The following is a 7,841-nucleotide window of genomic DNA, read 5'->3' as shown; positions in this document are numbered from 1 at the left end:
AAGGCCTGTATGTTCAGATTCTTCTTGGCTTCTCTGTGCAGCATTCCTTGCTCTGGGGATAGGGCAGGACCCCTCTGGAATGGGAGTCTTATGACCAACTATTAGGCAAGTCAGGTCAGAGAATGTCTTTTATGGCCAGCTCCTACACAGAAAGACGGTGAAGATGAGAGTGATATGTCTTGTTTTAAGGCTTGCTTTGGTGAAGAGGGGTATCAGTTTCTAATAACCAGCCTCGGGGAAGTGGAATTCTGGTGTCCATGACTTGCTTTGGGGGAAAAAAGAGGGAGGAGAGATAGAACAGAAAGGATCAGAGAGAACTTGCTTCTGGAGCCTTCCAGTCTCCTTTAGATCAAAGTGCTCAGCCTGCCAAAGTGCTGTACTGCAGGGCGTTGTTTTCCGAGCCCCAACGGAGGGCAGAGCGCTCTGGTGCATATGTTTCTTCTTAAGTGTCTTCAGCTCAATAATCTCCTGTACTTTGGGGAGGCGTACTCTGGTCTCTCATTCTTGCCACCTCTAGGCATTCTTTACAGTTCTTTTTCCCCCTTGATAGATAATCCTATACTGTAGTTAATAACTCTTTATATTAAACTTTCTATGTACCAATTACTTTGTGGTTTCTAACTCCTGAGTAGACTTGACCAATACAACACTGAATATATGTCTAACCAAAGCTTATGTAATTGTTTCAGGAAGACAGGAAGTCAGAAAATGTGAATGTGTGTATGTGAGAGAGAGAGCAATAAAGAGAGCGAGAGAGGAAGTTAAGACCTTATTTTCCATCGCAAGAAGTTGACAACATATACCTGAAACTGAAAAATTATAGAATATAGTATAAAATTGTTTAGAGATTTGAAAGTGGTTCTATTTAGAGATCAGTAAATGGAGTGAGAGAGATCTGCTAATTTTTGTAACAAGCCTTGGATTTGACTCTTATGATTATAGATAACTTCAATAAAAATTAAAATTGATAAAAAGAGAATTACTAGGACTTTGGAAGGCCAAGGCAGGAGGATCACTTGAGGCCAGGAGTTCAAGATCAGCCTGGCCAACATAACGAAACCCCATCCCTACTAAGAAATACAAAAAAGTAGCTGGGCATGGTGGCGCATGCTTGTAGTCCCAGCTACTCGGGAGGCTGAGGCATGGAAATCACTTGAACCTGGGAGACAGAGGTGGCAGTGAGCCGAGATCATGCCGCTGGACTCGAGCCTGGATGACAGAGTGAGACTCTGTGTAAAAAAAAAAAAAAAAAAAAAGAGAGAGAAAAGAGAAAATTACTAGGGCTGAAATAAATAAAGGGGAAGGAAGGAAAGAACGTTACAAAGTTTGCGGGAGTAAACCAAAAATAAAATTCTAAGCAGCCCCAACCACTGAATGGATCCCCCCTTGGCCAAGAGGATCCCAAAGAAAACCCGAGGAAGCTTTGTGCAATGGCAGCCAATGAGGTTTACCTGAGGTGTGTTTATTGCTAATGGAAAACTCTTCTCAGTACCCTGCCACGATGAGTTGAAATATAGTCAGCACTGGCAATTTTTGACAGTCTCTCCAGAAACTGAACTTTGTTAGTAAAAAAATATATATTAAAAACAAAAAACCAAAAACAACTCGGGTGCAGTGGTTCACGCCTGTAATCCCAGCACTTTGGGAGGCTGAGGCAGGTGGATCACTTGAGGTCAGGAGTTCGAGACCAGCCTGGCCAACATGGTGAAACCCCGTCTCTACTAAAAATACAAAAATTAGTTGAGCGTGTGCCTCACACCTGTAGTCCCAGCTATTTGCGAGGCTGAGGTGGGAGAATCGGTTCAGCTCGGGAGGCAGAGGTTGCTGCGAGCTGAGATCGCACCACTGCACTCCAGCCTGGGGGGCAGAGTGAGAGTCTGTCTCAAAAAAACAAACAAACAAACAAACAACAACAACAACAAAAAAAAACACCCAAAAACAAACCCTCAGAAAACTAGTTAAGGCCATGACGGGAAGGGAGGTCAGATGTCCTTTGCTACACCCTCCTCCCTTTGGAGTTCAGGCACATGACTGACCAGCATGAACATTCACAAAGAGATTATAAGACTGACAAAACAGACTCTTTGTAGCAACAAGATATCAAGTTCCAACCTGATGCTGGTGTAGCATCACATGACAGATAACAGGCCCTAGGGGAAATCAAAGTATTTTACCCCCAAATATATTTCTTTGACATATTTTGGGATAGCTCCGCAAAGCCATCGCTTGTGGGGAAAATTTGCATTCTCTAGAGAATCTCCTTCCCTTACCAGGACTTTTTTGGAGAGTCTGATACCTTTCAAGGCCCAGTAAGAGACATACCATCTATTCTCTCTGAAGCTTACTTAGAGACTTTTTATAACAAAAACCTGGGGTTCCACAATCCCCCTTATCTTGACTCAAGCATTTCTTTATGCTAACTCAGCTCTTCAGGCAAAACTGAACTCTTTCAACCAAACACCAATCAGAATATCTTTGAATCCACCTATGACCTGGAAATTCTCTGTTTCCAGATGTCCTGCCTTTCTGGGCTGAACCAATGTATACCTCACCTGTGTTGATTTATGTCTTTGCCTGTAACTTCTGTCTCCTTAAAATGTATAAAACTAAGCTGTAACCCAACCACCCTGGACACATGTTCTCAGGACCTCCTGAGGCTGTGTCATGGGTCATGGGCCTCACATTTGGCTCAGAACAAACTTCTTCAAATATTGTACAGAATTTTGCTTTCTTCACCAACACGGGCATTAAAAGATGTGTCATTGGGATTTTTTTTTTAGTTAAACACACAATATATGATCAAACTAATTTCTGCCAAACTAATTTAATGGGATGAGAAAATAGGCCCATTGTCTCCCACATTTCTTTCTTCCTTGAAAGAAGGGATAGGGATGGAGGAAATGCATGCCTTTGGTTACCTAGAGCTGCAGTCCCCAACCTTTTTGGCACCAGGGACCAGTTTTGTGGAAGACAATTTTTCCACCAGTGGGTGGTGGGGGAGTGGGTGGGTGGGGCAGATGTTTTTGGAATGAAACTGTCCCACCTCAGATCATCAGGCATTAGTTAGAGTCTCATAAGGAACACGCAGCCTAGATCCCTCACATGCGCAGTTCACTATAGGGTTCACACTCCTATGAGAATCTGATGCTGCCTCTGAGCTGACAGGAGGCGGAGCTCAGGTGGTCATGCTGGCTTGCCCGCTGCTCACCTTCTGCTGTGTGGCCCGCTTCCTAACAGGCCACAGACAGTACCAGTCCTTGGCCGGGGGATTGGGGACCCCGATCTAGAGTACCATGGAAATCTATCTCTACTGGGGAGGGAGGTAAGAACTCCAAATAATTGAAAGCAATAGCATTATTTCTGTATCCAAAAGAAAGCCCATTAGTCGCCCTTGGAGGCTTCCTCTGCGCCTCCCTAGGGCTCACTCCTCATAGTCAGAGAAGCAGCAGTATATGTGGACTTGAATTGTTAATAACTGGGCAAGAATCAAAACACCTTCTTGTTTTTGGTTTTTTTTTTTTCCAGTTGGCAAAAATGCACTTGGTCATTTGAAATACAACGTAGGTCTTAATGAATGAGTGAAACAATAGGGAGCCATGAGTGTTTGTCTAGAAAAGAAGTCTCATGTAGCTAAACAGAAAGCCAATTACCTCATGGGTAGAACAGGGGAGATTGGAGCGGTGTTGCTAAGAATCTTGAATTGCACAGAGGTGAGGACAAGCAGGACAGTCTTGGGTACAATTTTGGTGCTACAAACCGAGCCAGATTGTTGCCTGTGTTGAAAATGAATGTAGTGCTATTCATTTTTAGCTGTGTCTCTATTGAAATGAGAATAAATACAAAATACGTAATAAACACCCAAGAAAATCTACAGTGGCAATATTCTAATACCAATACAAAAAGGAGCATGTGACTGCGAAATTCCCTTGTCCTTTGGTTTTCTTCTTGCTAATATGAAAATATAAACACCATCATTTTGTGAGAATTAGACTTAATTTGTCAGTAATATTACTAACATGATGTCTGGCTTGAAGTAGCTCTTAATTGTTACCAGAAAGGGGTCCTGATGCAGGCCCCAAGAGAGGGTTCTTGGACCTCGCAAAAGAAAGAATTTGAGGCGAATTCATTGAGTAAAGTGAAAGCAAATTTATTAGAGAAGTAAAGAAACAAAAGAATGGCTACTCCATAGGCAAAAGGCCCTGAGGGCCGCTGGTTGCCCATTTTCATGGTTATTTCTTGATTATATGCTAAACAAGGGGTGGATTATTCATTAGTTTTCTGGGAAAGGGGTGGGCAACTCCAGGAACTGAGGATTCCTACCCCTTTTCGACCATATAGGGTAACCCCCTGACATTGCCATGGCATTTGTAAACTGCCATGGCGCTGGTGGGAGTGTCTTTCAGCATGATAATGCATTACAATTGCCATATAATGAGCAGTGAAGATGACCAGAGGTCATTTTTGTCACCATCTTGGTTTTGGTGGGTTTTGGCCGGCTTCTTTACCATCACCTGTTTTATCGGCAAGGTCTTTGTGACCTGTACCTTGTTCTGACCTCCTATCTCATCCTGTGACTTAGAATGCCTAACCTTCTGGGAGTGCAGCCCAGTGGGTCTTATTTTACCCAGCCCCTGTTAATGATGGAGTCGCTCTGGTTCAAACGCCTCTGACAAAATGACTGATAGCGTTACTGATATTTTCATTACTTTTATCATCATTTTAATTGTTAGTAGTATTTGAAAGCAGAGTCGCAACCTCAGATGGTTTCAGGAGCCAGGCCAGGAACATAAGTGCAGCAAGTGGGCCTTCTGGGGACTGTGGAGAACTGGAAGGTGCATGTCCCCTCCCAGCAGAGCAGCTCCCTGTCGGCTTTAGAAGAGCATGTGAAAATGCTGGTCTCATCATCATTATCCTCATTCTTATTCTTTTTATAGGAAAAGCCAGAAATCCAGGTTTTTATGTGAAATCTCCCAACTTTAAATGTTGAGGACTAAACCATTTTTATCTGCAGGGAGGATGGGGCTCATAAGCCTTATACACTGTTTTAAAGAAACAACAGTCCAGGTGCAGTGGCTCACACCTGTAATCCCAGCACTTTGGAAAGCCAAGGCGGGCAGATCACCTGAGGTCAGGAGTTCGAGATTAGCCTGGCCAACATGGTGAAACCCCATCTCTACTAAAAATACAAAAATTAGCCAGGTGTGGTGGCGTGCACCTGTAGTCCCAGCTACTCGGGAGGCTGAGGTGGGAGGATCGCCTGAGCCTGGGAGGTGGAAGTTGCAGTGAGCCGAGATCGTACCATTGCCCTCCAGCCTGGGCAACAAGAGTGAGACTCAAAAAAAAAAAAAACAAAAAAACAAAAAAACACACACACAACAACAACAAAAACAGTGTCCCCCAGCTAGAGGACCCAGCTTCCTCTTTGGGACATTGTCGTTATCGGTCTTTCTTAGCATTTCCCGTGTCCTCCCAGACACAGCACACACTGCTTTCTCTGGTTAACTGGTCATCAGGGTTTTGTAAATGCTTTTGCAGGCTGGGGTGAAGCAGGTTACCACATACAGCCAGGGCAAGGCTCTCACCAGGGGTTCCTCCCTACCCTCTTGGTCCCAGGATAATAGAAAGACCATATCTGATGCCCTCTCTTCCTCCCTTTGGGTCTTTCCTTAACCCCCCTCTAAGACCCTCTAGGAGCTATGAGCCCCACCTAAGGAAAGTGTCTTTCACACTTATGAAAGTGTGAAACTGTGAGACAGTTATTCACACTAAAGTGTTAATGATTTAACAGCTCGCCCTTCACAATGGGTGTCTATATTTTCAAAGAGAACACTCAGAAAAGAAATAGAATTAATTACTACTGCAAGAATTTTAGGGTTCTTGGCACTTCAGAGGAAGGACTGTGTTTACTTCAAAGTCTTCCTCGGCTTTTCTAATTATGCCAGGAGAGCAAAACCAAGCTCCATCTTTGGAGAAGCGAGCAGAGCTCCAGCTTCTTTCTTCTGAGGGCTGTTTCAAAAGTTTTTGCGGAGCCAAGGGAAGAAGATGCTATTAGGTCCTCCCTATTGTTGAGGACTTCTTAAAGAGCGAGCCTTGCAATTTAAGTGTTTGGCCACCAGGTGGTGGAAGTGTGTCGTGACCGCGTAATCTGCACTGTGGTAAGGGAAGCCGAGCTCACCTTGCATCAAACAACCTTAAAAATAGAGCTCTGACTTCCTTTCCTCGCAGCCATGTTCAATCTAAAGTTAATCAAAATATGTTTGCCTTTCTAGCAATTTGTGGCTAAAAAGGTCTGTGTTGTAACCCAGAACACCTTTGCGGAAAAATTCCACCCCTTCTGTCTACCCCTGAGAAAGTTAAGAGTTCCTGTACATAGAAAGTGTAAAACCTTAGAACACTCCTTTTTCAATGAGCTCATCTCTGCCATCTGCCACTTTATTTTTAATTTTTTTATTTTAATTTTTTTTTTTGGGGGACGGATTTTCTCTCTCGTTGCCCAGGCTGGAGTGCAATGGCGCCATCTCAGCTCACCACAACCTCCGCCTCCGTGGTTCAAGCAATTCTCCTGCCTCAGCCTCCTGAGTAGGTGGGATTACAGGCACCCGCCACCACGCCCAGCTAACTTTTGTACTTTTAGTAGAGACGGGGTTTTGCCACTTTGGCCAGGCTCGTCTCGAACTCCTGACCTCAGGTGATCCGCCCACCTCGGCCTCCCAAAGTGCTGAGATTGCAGGGGTGAGCCACCACACATGGCCCTGATATCTGAATTTCTGGCATCATGATTCTCTGAGCCATCCAGGCCCAAATCCCAGTGCTCTCTAACTTTCCCCCACTTCTGTGAATCCTTGACAATACTTCTTGGGAATTTCTGTAGAATCCAGCTCTTCCTTTCCATTCCTACACCACTTGCCTCTCAGGCATCACGCTCAAGGACCATCCTGTGTCTCTGCTCATCAAGCTCCCTGTGCTCAGCAGGCAGCCAGCCATCACACAGGCACCGCCATGCCGGGCTCCAGCTCCAGCCCCAGCAGGAGGAAGTCCAGAGCCTTAGTCCAGGATCTGAATGCCAACCTTTCCAGCAGTGCTTCGCCATTCTTCTGACCAGACTTGCATTCTTTCCTCAAGGAGAGAAGGGTAATTGCAAGGATGGTGGTAGAAGGGCAGCAGGGATGGGGAGATGGGTAGCTTCACCCTACATGCCAGATAGTTCTGCATCTCTGTCTCAGCTGTGCCAGGACAAACTTTTGCAGGTGTAGCAGGTACAAACATTTCTCATCTACAAACTTAGATAACTACAAGATTCCCCCTTCCCTCATTCTTCCCCTTTGAATGAGTTCCAAATCTTGCTAGATTTGGGCAACAGCATGGCATTGGTGGGGAAATGCAAGCTCTCCTTGGTTCTGCTCTGTCCTATGCTGGCCTCTGCTGCCATGTGCAGGGTGCCCCACTGGGATCTCCAGTTCTGACTCCCTGGAAAGGCTTCCTGTAGCCTTTGCCTCCAGAAAGGTCCCAGTGCACATAGGCTGTTCCCCCACGTGGCTAGTTGCTGATGATTTTGTTACCAGTTATAACAATAGCTCATATTTATTGCACTATATGCCAGTCTTCATGCTGGGGACTTTTTAGCTTTCATCTCATTTAATTGTCACAAGAACCCTATGAGATAGATGCTAATACTATCTCTGCTTTACAGATAAGGCTCAGAGAACATAAGTAATTTTGCCCAAATTAATAGCTAAGTAGTAGAGCCGGACCCTATGCCTAGAGTCCAGTGTTTATACTCCTTAGCCACTCACTACAAAACCCTTCCTCTTCTGGAGAGCCCCTGGATACCTTCCTTCTCA

General features: G+C 44.8%; 1 pseudogene; it reads left to right on the top strand.

Annotated features, from left to right (window-relative positions):
• Positions 1–1,419: 1,419 nt before the first annotated feature.
• Positions 1,420–1,552, top strand: LOC115830766 (annotated as a pseudogene).
• Positions 1,553–7,841: the final 6,289 nt, after the last annotated feature.

The sequence above is a fragment of the Nomascus leucogenys genome, chromosome 16, assembly GCF_006542625.1.
Source record: "Nomascus leucogenys isolate Asia chromosome 16, Asia_NLE_v1, whole genome shotgun sequence".
Lineage (NCBI taxonomy): Eukaryota > Metazoa > Chordata > Mammalia > Primates > Hylobatidae > Nomascus > Nomascus leucogenys.
Note: the sequence above shows the minus strand (reverse complement) of the source record. Positions and strands in the feature narration are given on the sequence as shown.